The 12,865-nt window shown below is 40.4% G+C and overlaps 1 protein-coding gene across 7 annotated transcripts in view; it reads left to right on the top strand.

The window, feature by feature from the left end:
* Window positions 1-12,865, top strand: part of LOC105196638 (zinc finger homeobox protein 4) — a 233,682-nt gene that overhangs the window by 83,873 nt on the left and 136,944 nt on the right. For 2 of the 7 annotated variants that reach the window (XM_026135035.2, XM_039451062.1), the window contains exon 1: window positions 8,779-10,003. The exons of the other annotated variants lie outside the window; for them this stretch is intronic. The gene's annotated coding sequence lies outside the window, so the exon portion shown is untranslated. Of the gene's footprint in view, window positions 1-8,778; window positions 10,004-12,865 lie in introns of those variants that run through there. 7 annotated transcript variants of the gene reach the window in all.

Here is a 12,865-nt window from a genome sequence, read left to right as displayed (position 1 = left end):
TCATTTCGCTCGTTTCGCTTAATGTTCACGCGTTGTACTTTGCGCGGCCGGTGTCCCGCGCGTAAGATGAACGAGTCCCGCGCGTAAGATGAACGACAATCGCCTTCGTTACGCGATGTCGCGGCGCGGCGGAGGAATAGTATTTGTATTTATTCCGCGGCGATTACTGAACGAGGATTTTTTCGCGCGATAAATTATCCTCGCACCTTGCGCCCGGGACGATATCTTGCTACGTCATGGGTGGGAACAGAACCTCGCTGGGAGTTACTCGAGTATAAGAGGATCTATCTGGAGAGGACTGGTACTCGATGCTCGTAAAATATTTATCATTAATAATAATGCAGGGGAGCAATAAAAGACCGTGACGGTGAATAGGATAGCGACGTTCAGAAATGTCTACATTCAGCTTTGATATTTTTTCGACGTGATATCTGTGTGAATGCGATTCTTTAGAATCTTTAGTACTGGAATTTGTTAGATAACGAAGGGCACGCGCGTGTGATTTCCTACGAAGCCATTCCGTATTATCCATCTAATCACGTCATAACAAGTTTTATCTGTCTCGGTAATATGCTGAAAAATATAGCTTCATTTTAAACTCGAGATTTATTCTTGCGATTCTGTCTTTGCAAACGTAATTTTTGCGAGAGAGTAAACACTCCTTCTAATTGAAGTTTATATTATCAGGGAAAAAAATTATTGGCCCATTACCACGTTTTATTGTCCTGATACAAAGTTTCGTAAATTGCATACGCATTAACGATATGTTAAAAATAATTATATCATGGCAATGTTATATCGTTTTATCGTAGAAACGTACTCAAGGAAAATATTTTATGACGATAACTTGTTTTTAAATGAAAGAGTTTCTCGTTACTCCTCGAATCTTTTTAGAATAATAATGATATCGTTTTCCATTCATATTTCACAAATCATTTGCGTTTGCCGAGTGCGAACGAAAAGTGGATCGACTTCGTGTCAAAGATCGCTGATCCCTCTTGACATAGTCTACTTGTCTAGTCGAACCGACAGGTCGGGTACCAGTGACGTCATCGCCCTTTCGTTTTATCGCGAGTTACGGTCGCGGGCTTGCGGAAGGTCAGGGCTACTCTTTCCCTCTCTCTCGCTCTCTCTCTCTTTTTCTCTGTCGGCCCCCGAACGATTCCGCCGACGTATGTGCCGTGACCATGCATGGCCGTATCCAAGCTCTCGGTGGTGACTACGCGGAGGCTCCGCATACACGCGAGTGGTCCGCGCGTGTGCACGTGTACATACACCTAAGTACATAAGTATAGCCATAACCGCCAACTTCGTGAATGGAGCGACGGACGATCAATGCCCTCTTACGTTTATCTACCGCCTTTATGTGCGTTCCGCGCGCTGTTCCGCAGTCGGGCTTTCTGGCAGCGTGACGTAATCAACGACATAGTCAAAAGTGGTATAGAGCATGGAAGTATGCAATGAGAAGAAACAGTGCTCTTCGAATTAAGTTCTGAGCAAGTACAGTCTCGCACAACGTTGTCACGGTAACAAGTAATAAGTAATATCCAAACCAATTTAACGAACAGTTTAATAGCATAACGTAAAAGGTCTTTGAAAAATGAAGGAAAACTCAAAGCTGCTATATATATGCACATCTAGAGAGTCATATTTATCAATTTTGTAAAGAATCTGTTGCAAACTTTGTCGGTCATAAAAATATCTGCTAATAAAATATGATGACAGATTGTTTGCAGAAACTGAACAGAAAATTTGTTATCTAAAATAATCTGTAATTAATTTAAATGTATTCCATTTAAATAGTAAAATTATTTTAAATTATATAGACGAACTTTGCAAGCAGAACAATATCTTAAGGCTGCAATTGATGCCAATTTGCTGTAATGTTATGCTTGAAACTAGCAGAGTAGCATATTGCTAACCGTTTTCTTCTTCATGTGCCATACGCTTGTCAGCGTGTAAGCGATCTCTTCTGCATATATATCCGCACATATATGGGACCTACAGTTTTAACATCGGCTCCGAACGGCCTATTAGAGGAGACTTTCATGGGCAGAGTTACTTTCGGTGATTTGCCTTCCGAGAGGTGGCGATTAGGGACGGACGAAGAGATATTGTATTTCCACACTGTTTCGCGCCAATCTCTGTTAGTTGCGAAAGGAGCGTCGTCGAATCAGGTAAGCGATGTGCAATGGGAGTATCGATTCTCTCTGCTGTATCGTCTATCCCTAGTATCGATCGCTTCTAAATCGATTAAAAACCGATTTAAAAGTTATATTATTCTGAGTGGATTTGAACTTGAATTTTTAGCACGAAGAACAAATTTGCAACTCCTTCTGCCACATCGCCACATTACCTTTTTCTTACTGACAAAAATTAATTGAACATTAATGAGAAATTTAATTATAAATGGTAACACCAAGCAGCATTAGGAACATGCATTAGCGATGTTCTCTCTTTTCTATCCACTCTACTTATTTATTAGAAACAACATTCTGTGATAAATAATAGCGTTTGTAAAAGAAAAAGAAAAAATATTTATTAAAGCAAATTCTATCATTACAATTCGGCAAATATAAAAGTGGATTCTTATGAGATGAACAAAAATTTTGATAACAGAACATTGATAAACCGTGTATCAAAAAGAATTGATATTCTGATATTAAACAAAAAATTATTGTAAGAAAAGAAAAAGAACAATGGCGAAATGTTTCAAGCGTTTTATTAAGAGTGATAAAAAGTTCGGAATAGTTCGTTTGTACATGATGGTTTCAGCTGCGCGTATTCTGCATTCTTTGCGCGCGTTAAAGGCAACGCGCCACGTCCGACTACATTGAATAAACTCACTCGAGAATGCGCGGCTATAGACTATTGTAGTTTATATCTTCGATCCGCGAACAGGATTACCACCCCCGCGGTAACCGTACTCTCTCATGCGCTTATAAACTATTATTATCTTACGGTCGACGCACGTTTATGCACCATGTCTCAGTTGGCCTGATCGATGCTTTATATTGTTCTGACGAGGAAGGGTGCCCGGACGAAACTCGTTCGAGTTACGAAACTTCATGGAATAATATTGAATGCCGTTTTGCAATAAAATCTCATTAATACATCAAGAACAGAAACATCTCAAACAAGAAACTTAAAAGTACGGTGTCATTATTATGTAATTTGTGATTATGCATTGTTACATTTGATTATTAACGAGAAATAATTAGTAATATTCTTACAATATACGGACATTTATCGCGATAGTTGGTCGTGTATTATAGTGCACTAATTTATCATGCCAATATCAATGATCGTGCGTGGGGATATAGTTCCGTGCGCGAAAGATAAAAAATGACCACCTCGCAGTATTAACGTAGTCATTCTCTACGCTCGAATTATACAATTCAGCCGTTTACCAAGAAGGGGCATTCCTCCTTTTTATCCTTCGCCGTAATCGCGGTCTACCTGGTTCCCATAGTTTTGTGCTTAGATACTTTTTCGAACGAGACGGATAGTCATTAAGGCTTGGCGTAAACGCACGAAGACCAAAACGAGTCTCCTTGTTTCGCCGACGTGACTTCGGGACCTTACTTACACGGTCGGTTCTCGCGTGGTAGAGAGACACGCCGCGCCGGAGCCACTCTCGGTCCTCTCGGGCCCACTCTCTAATTGCGACTAATTTCGTTAATTACCGTAGAGGCACCGCGTAGGGAGACCACTAATTCGGGGGTCCCAACATTGTGTCTAGACCTTAAACAACATTCGCGGACCGGATTGTCGGCTTCCTCTGTTCTTCCACCTATGCCGCTTCACCAATTAGACGGTCCCATCTCATCCCCGACATTTTTGCATCTCCCCACGAATTGGACTACGAATTAGACCATTTCCGTTTCTTTATCGTCAGCGTGTGTTTAAGGATACATTAGCGATGGATTTGTTTTATCAGCTTGATCACTCTTTTTTTAGTAGTTGTTAATGTCTAAAAAGTAATTTTATAATTAACTGAAATATTTGAAGAACATGAAATTTTTTTGCAAAAAGTATAAAGGCCTGACCGTTAGACGTTAGAAGCAACGTGAATATTTCTTAAAAAATGGATATCACGTAGGTGAAAGAAAGGAATGCTAATTACATTAACAATAATGGTGAACATTTTTTTTGTCTTGTTGACTCAAAAGACAAGAATGTTCTGTTCGAAACGAATTGTAAGGTCGAAATTATTAATGCTTTGAAAAAGACGTGACAACGAATAATGTTATACAATCTGCACACTTTTCTTTCTAACACGTCTCTTCCTGGAAAGTATATTCGTACCTCAGACATTTTTAAAACGATTATCTACATATATACAAAGAAATATATACAACGGAAGATTTATATTAAATACTACAATCAAACCCGGTCCGAATGCTCGTAGTTTCAAAGAGTATTCGAAGATGATGCATCGACGGTCGAAGTTACGCGAAGAAGAATGACCGGCAGCCCCTCGTGGCTGATATCGAAGAGGGGTGCAGCTCGCGGCGCCTGGCTGTCTAGTAGATCCGGTTTCCCTCTCGATTCAAAAGTTACGACGTGGACGAGAGTGTCCAGTCTGGTCGCGCCGCTTCTCATCCTGCCATTACTTTTTCCACATCTTCCTCCGTCGATCACGACGCCATTCTATCTAGAAAATCTTCCCCGAAGAGCTCTCACCTGTGCTTGGTAACCGTCACGCGCGTCCTATGCATCGCGAGAATCGTCGGGTGGTCGAACCGAGAGTGTGCTGTCCTTCGAGTCCTTGAGGGAAACGAACAGCCCTTCGTCGAAACGCGCACTCCATCCACACGCGACGACCACCGGGGACACACCATGTGCATGCACGTGAACCAGACAATTTCCCACCGTATCTGTTCTTGGGGTGACCAAGGGTGAGGTCAGGTTTCGGCCTGCTAAGCGAGTGTACAAGTACAATGGAATTATGCTAATTTTTTAAATATGCATATTACAACGGATAATGGATGATATTAACGAACAAAAATACAATCGAATGTCGACTATGCTTCTCGTTTTGCCGTACTGTTTCATGAAAATTCATAGAAAATTCGGACAGTTGGATAACACCAGAAACTTTATAAACTTTATAGTTTTTATACTCGACTTTCTTCTTCGGTTTTCGTTGTATTAAATTTTTTTTATAAATAGTTGTGAATATTTAATCGGAACATCTGTCTTGTCTTATAGCAAATTCATCTGTTAAGTTCATTTTTATAATCTTGCTATGGATAATTGTGAACGTTTATCTTATCATCCTCCATATTTATATTTCTCGTATTGATTTTGTACAGCGAACTTATTGTGATTCTCTTAATGTCGTTCTTATGTCCAATTTCTCGAAATACTCGCTTGCAAATTAAAACTCTATGATGTTAAATAAAATATTACTAAATATAGAAACTTTCCTTTTTATAACTCTATTCGTCAACATTCGATGTAATATTCGACAGACAAAAAAGTCAAACCGAGCTAAATGCTCGTTTATAGTTTGTTTCGTAATTTTTCAACAACATATCTTTATTTTATAGTTTTGAGTTTGAATGACAAATTTATGGAGACGTTCTGGAAACAATTGAGACAAATGTTTGAATTTGTCTTGATCCACCGATGAACTCTTAGCCTTTTCGGCTTTTATTTCTTTGTCCAAAAAAAAAACAAAAACGAGGAAATCTTTTAGACATGTGTAACATCCTTTTTCCGTGAACAATCCTTTTCTTGACACCTCCGGTTAACATAAGTTTATGATTTCTTTACACAGCTTCAGTTTTGTCATATGATCTTGAAATTGAACGCGACAGAACGTAAAAGAATGAATAATTTCAATTCGGCAAAGCGATTAAATCTACTCGTCAAGCGATTGAACATGATTAGATTCACAGATTAAACTCGGTGAACAGGTCTAATCGCTTTGTTGACTTAAACTGGTCCAATAATTTTGACTGTTCCGAGTTCAAATATTTACAACGCAGAAACTTTGTAACAAGAGAAAATTTTCTCTTGTTATATAATCAAAACGTAACGATATAAAAATAGAGTTTGTAATTGTTACAAATATTTTATAACAATCCAGTTTGCTGTGAGAAAAATTTCTAAATTAGCCGTTACACGATCAATTCGCAGACAGATGTGAATATTTGAACAAGGCGACGATTTTATAGCAGAAAAATATGCTTTGAAATCGCTGTGTGAATATCCTTTTCTCGAAACACCTGGCCTGCGTTCACGTTTTAGAATTTTCAATCCTGTAATAAAACTAGCCAATGATAGAACTAAGAGGCGTGGTTCTTTTGGGGAATCCTACCTTGACGGACGAGATTTCTCTCTTTTCGTCTACCCATTCAGATATTCGTCTTTCAATTCCTTTACTCAGTCGTTCATCCCTCCTCAATCACAACCTTTTCCGAATAACAAGTCTTTAGATCGATTCTAGCGACCGATTCCAGCGATTCTCGATTATGCCTGACTAGAAACAGAAAGTCACGAATCTATCATAATTCATAATCATTCGGGGGTGCATTTTTGTGCTTAGTGGATCGATCAAAGATATGCCATGATCTCACCAAAAATTATTCAGTATTATTATGTACGCATCATCATAATTATATCATATTATTTCTTATTAAAATTTATTAAAATTTATTTCTTATCAAAACGTTTACGAAACATCGTAAACAATTATTATACGATATTACATACATATTATTCGTAGTCCTCAAATGAAGTACATTGTGTGGTAAATTCTCTTCTTGTGGTACTCAGGCAACATTAAACTCTCCTCTTACGTATACGAAAATAATTATTACAGGAGTTCTTATCAAACGCATATAAATTTAAACTAATAAAAGACATTATGATCATCGATTGTTTTAAAATGATTAGATCTCTTCACTTGATATTTTATTTTTCAAAAATCGATTTTCTATCTTTACGATTTGTCACATTTCTTACATTTTTCTATCATTAATATTCATACTGAATTATCAATAATATAAATAATTCTAGTCACAACATAGTATTGTAGATTTTAAAATGGCGGCGCTCTCCTTCAAGTTGTAGTTTTCAAATATATCTGGATGACCAATGATAAAAAAATAACTCCCTGCAAACGATGCGTCCGAAGGAATCTGACATTTTTAATCAAACGTCACCGTCAGTTTTAATTTCTCCATTTTCTTACTCGCCATTTTTATTGGGTTTCACTTCTGCTGTGTTCGTTTTGCGTAGTCTAATTTCTTGTTCGCAAACTTGTCGCCATTTTATTATCTATATATTATTGCCATTAATGTGAGTATTATTTTAATTATTAGTTTTTTTCATTATCAAGTATTAAGATATAAGCGAGACAGAAAAGATATCAATAAAAAGCAGTTACAGTTTAGCGGCAAACTTGCTGCTTGAAAAGTGAAAAGATCCAGCTATTTCAGAAGTAATGCCCTGATATTTTTCTCGTGTCATGGCTTACATTATTATCTTTCGATTTCGATTTTATATTAATAACGTAAATGCAGTACATTTATATTTTGATCTATAAACATGACGTTCGTGCAATTAAAGTAGCAGCATTTTTTTTTAAATGACATTTTTTAGATTATGATTTGAATTGTAGATGTTTAATGGTCACTAACCGTATAAAGTTTATAGCGCGACGCGTTTGTTAATCTTAAAAAGACATTTTAAGTGACAGAGATGCATATATTTTAATGTTGAGTGATATGTGAGCAAAGCAGAGACTCCATCTTGGTCCAAGAATCAATAGTTTCCAATACAGAGTGTCTCGCGCACTCCACACACGTTGCCTCCCGAGAGACTTATCTCGAACTTTATCACCATAAAAAAAAAACACGCAATTAGCACAGGTCCCGTTATCTATGAGCAAAACACTTTTTCACGTTTATTACGCTGAATTTGACGTCTCGTTGGAAGAAAATCAAAGAGAGAAGGAGAAAAGAAGAAGAAGAAGAGAACGGTGAATTCTTCCGGTCTCGCGACGCAGTCCGCGATGTCGTCGGCGTCTCTCGCGCCGGTCGGAAATCCTGGATCTCGGTTCAGGCCAGTACGGCAGACGATACGTCCGGACGCGTGAAACGGCGGCGGAGCGAGCAAGACGGGAAAAGCCGGGGCTGTCCTCCCGTCTCCGGCGAGGAGAGGAAAGTTTACCGGAAAGATATCCGGGAAGTTGCAGGAGAGAGCAGTCGACGCGCGCGCGACCGCGGTCAACTCGCGCCTCTTCTCTCCCGGGGGGAGAAATCCCCCTTTCCCCTCCCCTCCCCCCCCACCTTCACTATCAAACACCACCAGCTTCGTTCGCGGCTTCTGCGCTGTCGCGACCAAATACCGTCTTCAGGGCTCCGTAGCCCGACTCCGTAGCAACGGTGGTTCTGCTAGTAGTAGAGAGACGCGCGTGATATGATAGAGGTAGCGCGATGGTAGTGTTAGAGAGGGTGCGGGTGGGGTTAGTATTGGTAGTGGTGGTAGCGGCTACGATTATGTCAATGTGTTGAAGCGGGAGGGAGAGTTCCCCTCCAGATCTCGACGCAGCATCCAGACACCGCCGACCAAGTTATCCTCGGCGGGGATTCCCCGCCCATCTAAGGCCCCTGTTGGCCATGCTATTCCGCGTCCGACGCGCAACTCGCGAGTAACGCATGGAGGGGGGAAACTCGCGATATCCAGTAGAGATGGTCGTTGGATTAGTGGTGGGAGCGCGTGAGCATGCTCGCGTCTTGGGGAGGGGTGGAAGCCGTCGGAGGGGCGGGGAACCGAGCAGTTGGGCAGCGCGAGCCGACGCGGGCACTTCGCTCTGTCCGGCCTTTCCTTCATTAAAATATTATATCCGTGTAGAAAGAGGAGAGAGCCGCAGAGCCCCGGCAGTTATCGCGCCACGTACAACGCACTTTCGCCACCCCCTCGTCAAGGACTTTCGCACGCTCGTTCGCCGAGGGGCTGCTTTTTCGTGCGGACGCAACGCGTTGTTTTTTTTTCGTTCGTTCGTTCGTTCGTTCGTACCACTGTGACGGAAGAAGAAAGCAGGAAAGGGCTGGTAACACTGTATCTCGGAAAGGACGGAAATCCATTAAGAAGAACAAAAGGACGAGGAAGACAAAGGAAGTTCGCGTTACCACTGGAAAGAAAAAAAGAGATAAAGGTTTCGTGCTTCAGTTCCAATCCAAAAAAAACATCCGTTAAATTAGGAAAGAAGAAATACGAAAAGAGAGATATTGGTTCTTTGACAATTACCGAGCTATATTGAGACATTGGATAAGGGTGACAAGGGACTTATAAAAAATGTAGACTTCTCAAGAAATTTCTCAGATGTAAATAGAAATGCAGTGGCTCAGTGCATGAAGGACATACACTCGTTCGATGTAAGTGAGCGAGTTGATGGGTCGAGTTCTGGAATCAAGGAAGGTCTGAGTAAATCATCACAAAACGGCGAATCGCCGGGTAGGTCTTAGAGATGGGCGAAAGATTATTAGAGGCCTAAACGTAACACTGAAGTGAACCTCTTCTTTATGGAGAGACGAGGCACCTTGCGCGAAGGATGACACGCGATCGACCGCCCGGTGTTTATTCGTCCGAATATATGTCCTATCCAGTGTCAAAGGGTCAATGTAAGGCGTTATTTCGTGTGAACACATCAGTTAGTACCACGGCGTGCAACGGAGATCCAAGACTGCTCGGATGGTGAACTCGCCCATCAACTCGCGAACGGCTCCGAAGATTGTGTGTTGTGCTCCAAAATCGTTCCTCTCTACGTTCCTATCGCGCTTCCTCCGTCCGTGGTCTCTCGACCCGCGCAGGATATCTAGTGGAAACTTGATTAAAAGTGGAAAGTGCTGGACACTATCAACGAGTTGCGAGAAGAGTCGGAGAAAAAGATCGCTTTGTGCTTCGAGAGAGTACAGTGAGAGTCCAAGGGTGCGAGTGCTACTGCCGGCTTAAAGGAAAACCGAGAGCCCGCAGGATATGAACCCAGGTATGTGAAAAGTTTCCTCTTCATCGCGCTATCATCGCCTTGGTGAAACGTAGTGATGGTCGCATTTTACTGCCGTTTTGCGACAATTCAGTGATCGAAGTTTGGTTCAGTGTGGTATCACGACGGGGTGTCTTCGAGTGGGGTAGTCTCTTTCACAATCTCTGGTTAAAATATTCCGATTTAGTGCGAAACCGCATGAGAGTTCTACATGCGCCACTGACTCGTGTCCGTGTATTCCCTTTTGAAATGTTAAGTGGATGGCTCTAAATCTTTCAGTTTCTTCTGGTATCGAATGACAAATGATAACTGCTAAAAACTTTGCTGAGTAGCTACGCCTCTACTCTACTCCTGTTTGCTACCCGAATTTCTTACAATATAATGATCTCACCGAATGTGAGCCAAATGTACAACGAATAAATTAAAAAAGTTGAGTATTGTGAGAAACGTTCAATTCAAAAAACGTAAAGCTTTAACACGAGGGCATTATAAGCTTCGATAATCGATCAGTGCTTGACAGTCTTACCACTAAAATGGATTTACTTCTCTGAAATAATCTTGTTCCAAAATTCTTGGAGGCACATTAATCTTCGACAATGGTTAGCCTCAAAGAAATATCAGTCGTTTTACAACCTCAAATTACTCCGAATATAGTACGTACACTGTACAATCAACGCAATTGATGCTTTAAAATAAACGAAAAAATAGTAAGCAAGAGCGAAAGATTTTGCGATTCCAGTATTAAACTTATTGGACTCAGGCGTAACCTGGTGATGTCGATGCGAGGTCAGTTAGTGCGTGCCATTTCTCAAGTGAACTCGTGTAAACGCAAAGAGTGTTCATTTTTCCTCATGCTTGCACCATGAAAGCTTTGTGCGGAGATTAACGAACAATTTTTCATAGTATACGAGGTATCGTGTTCGCGGGTTTCGGAAGAGGCGCCTAGAAATGCACGCGATCCGTCACTAAAGAAAAGAAGTAACACACTAACTTTCTCTTCCTCCACGCACGATATATGTGAAGACATGCATTGAAATGTAGGATACCTTAAAATCATACCCGATTTAAACAATGGCTCCCTTACGATGTTTGCGTTCTGCTAACGTGTGACGTGCGAAACCTATGTAGTACGTGAAAAGCGTCTTCTTGGTCCCAATTCACCGCTGTCATTGGGCTCCCTGTAGTTACGAAGTTTCCACATGTTGCAAGTAACAGGCTTTCGCTAAGAATTTCGGAATATGTCATCGACTTTCGCATCGTTTCAGTCCTGTGTGTTATGATTTCTTCTTTATGTCAGTTGAACATCAACGTTAATAAACCTCAATTATATTCCGCTCAGGAAGATTTATCTTGGATATCAATCATTGACAGCAAATCGATTCCCTCGTGAAGATAAATGAAAAAATTATTTAACCGTGACAGATCTCGAAGCTCTCGAAGAACGAAAATCAGAAGCCCGGAACTTTTATCAAATGTGTGAAGAACGCTCGAGTTTGGTTGAAATAAAATTCCGTAGCGTTTATAAATGAAACTCAAAGATATTTTATTTGTATATCAATTTATTTTACCACATTCCATTACCATTGCAAACTTGCCATGTATAGTATTTGTCGTCTACGTTTGACATCTCGCAATACGAGTCACACAATAGCGGGAGCGTTTACGCGTGGAAACGAGATTTTATGGTAGTTTATGGAAAGCATTAGAGGAATTTGCTCGATTATTCGAGCGTTTAGGGTCAAGAGGAAACTCGTGCGACACTCCAGATTTCGATGCCTGTGTAGATAAGGAAAACGGTTGTCAGGAAATGTCTGTTAGCGCCATATACCGCCCACGATTTAGATATCATTCTTTTGTTTACTTTTCTTTTCGGAAAAGTATCTTTAGATACACCATCGAAAATGCCGGTCGCGCAAATTATCCGACAACTAGTAGAAGTGTTAAATTGTCAACATGTTCGAGGAGTAATCGCGTTGCGTACAACTTGTCACTGCGATAATTCACAAAGTGTCAAAAGTCTAAGATTTTGATCAAGATGCACAATAAACCTTACGATTGAACGAAGTTTTACTAAATAAGTTTTTCTATTAGCTTTCGATAATTATATAATTCAAATTCCAATCGAGATCGAAGTTGTTAAAATTTGTCGAGTTCAGCTATACATACAAACTGCGTTACATTACGTGTTAACCTGAATATAGGTAAAATAGTAAAATAAAATTAATCATATTGAATAAATTAAAAAATACCTGCATTACGTAAATAGATAAAATGTCGAAATTAAATATTAAATTAAATCTCATTAAAGCTATTTATCTCTATTGCATCCGACGTTAAATCTATAAAATATTGTGATACATTAACTATCTTCGAAATAAAACGTCTAAATGCATTTCAGTGCGCGTATGTGACGTGAAGTCATTGAATATTTAAACAACTCTAATTTTCGCGACAACAATTTGCTGACTACTTTCACCTGCGTCCCGCTCATCTTTGACGTTTCACATTGTGAAAAGATCTCATTCACAGAGAAATCGGTTATCGAGAGAAAAAAAATCGTGTATTTAGCGCTGCGATATCTCTTCAAGATTTATCTCGCAAGACGAAGAGATACGGACCCAGAGGCCTAATTAATTACTAGCAGCGGGAACGAGTGCTTTTCCGGGCCTATCGCCGGCGATTAATGTGAACCCACGCAGGCACGAGATTTTTCGAGAGAGGAGGGAAAGGGAGTGAGGGAAGGAAGGCGAGAAAGGGAATTCACCATCGGGGTCAATGGTGTCGCGTTGCCGATACTTCTCGTGCGTACGTCGTCGCGATTTATTCCCGCGCCTACTATCGCGAGTGCTACAGCGGTTCGCCGAC

Source organism: Solenopsis invicta, chromosome 6, assembly GCF_016802725.1.
Source record: "Solenopsis invicta isolate M01_SB chromosome 6, UNIL_Sinv_3.0, whole genome shotgun sequence".
In the NCBI taxonomy this organism is placed as follows: Eukaryota; Metazoa; Arthropoda; class Insecta; order Hymenoptera; family Formicidae; genus Solenopsis; species Solenopsis invicta.
The sequence above is the reverse complement of the archived record's forward strand: the minus strand, read 5'-3'. Positions and strand labels throughout refer to the sequence as shown.